Source organism: Prenolepis imparis, unplaced genomic scaffold (assembly GCF_030444845.1).
Source record: "Prenolepis imparis isolate NDT839.2.m4 unplaced genomic scaffold, iyPreImpa1.0 SCAF_12, whole genome shotgun sequence".
Classification (NCBI taxonomy): domain Eukaryota; kingdom Metazoa; phylum Arthropoda; class Insecta; order Hymenoptera; family Formicidae; genus Prenolepis; species Prenolepis imparis.
Window position 1 is genome coordinate 15,304,559 of NW_028141170.1, and position 1,470 is coordinate 15,306,028.

Genomic DNA, 1,470 nt, shown 5'->3' on the forward strand with positions numbered 1-1,470 from the left:
CAACCTTCTGGACAGCAACCTTCCCTCAAAGAGTTATTTATTATATCAATAAATTCCTCTTTTATTACATAAAATACTGCTTTAAGTATATCACTAGTTAATCCCTCCTCCGTGCCTTTCTTTTTTGGTAGTTCCATAACAATTTTTTGTAAATGCTCTATTCTAATCATCTCAAAATTTTCCATTATTCCCTCGCTTTCAATAACAAAAATAATTCTTTTACCTGGACTTCCTAACTTATCTCTACTTATAGATTTTACTATGTTCTCAATACTCTGTATATAATATAAATTAAATTTATTAGCTATATTGCACCCTTCAGTATTATCTAATATTTCAAAATCTATATTCTCTATTTTTTTTGTACCCGTTGGTTCGCCCCTTATTATTTCTTTTAAAGTTTTCCACATAGATGTCGGATTTCCCTTGTTATGATCTATCATATTTTCATAGTATTCTTTTTTCTTTGTCCTGATTAGTTTAACCATTGCATTTCTTTCGATTTTAAACTGTGACCAATTTTCATCCGTGTCATCATACAACGCTTTACTGTACGCCTCATCCCTTTTAGCCGCTGCTTCCCTTATTTCATCCGAAAACCACTTTTTCCCTTCCCATATTTTCGGAATTCTAAATTTTTTTCTAGGTGCTGTAGCATCCAACGCATCTACTATATTATCGACAAGTTTTTTCGCTCTCACACTGACATTCATATCTTGGCTTTTTCCTAATTTATTTTCCACTAATTTAATAAATTCATCTACATTAAACTCTTTAAAATTCCTAGCATTAAATTCTCTGTATTTATTATCAATTTTATTCGCATTAAGATCAACTTTTAACCACGCATGGTCCGTTATTTTAGGTTCATGAATTACTTGCACTTCTATTTTATTATTAGCGTAAATTAAATCTATAATTGTCTTACTATCTTTCGTAATTCTCGTCGGTTTATTTACATATTGTTTCATGCCTAAGCTCAACATTGTCGTTTGTAACTTCTTTGTATAAAACGAGTCCAACATAATATCTATATTAAAGTCTCCTATTACTATACATTCTCCCCGTATTATTAATTCTTCTATTATATCCTCCAGAAATCTCACGAACTCACCATGCGATGAACTCGGTGAATGATATATTACTGTTATCACTCCTTTATACAATTTATCTTTCACCTCAATCGCAGCACACCAACAATTCGCTTCTAACTTTTTTACTAATACTATCTCATATTTAATATCGTCCCTTACATATAAAAGAACCCCTCCTGTATTTCTGTTTTCAGCATCACATCTAATCATACTATACCCCGGTACGTTCACTTCACAGTCTTCAATTTCAGCAGTCACTCTGGTTTCTGATAACGCTATGAACGCAGGATTCATTTTCTTCATAATCTGATGCTGTATCTCGTCTTTATGCGCCATCAAACTTTCCGCATTTGTATATAGTATTAATTCCGTTTCC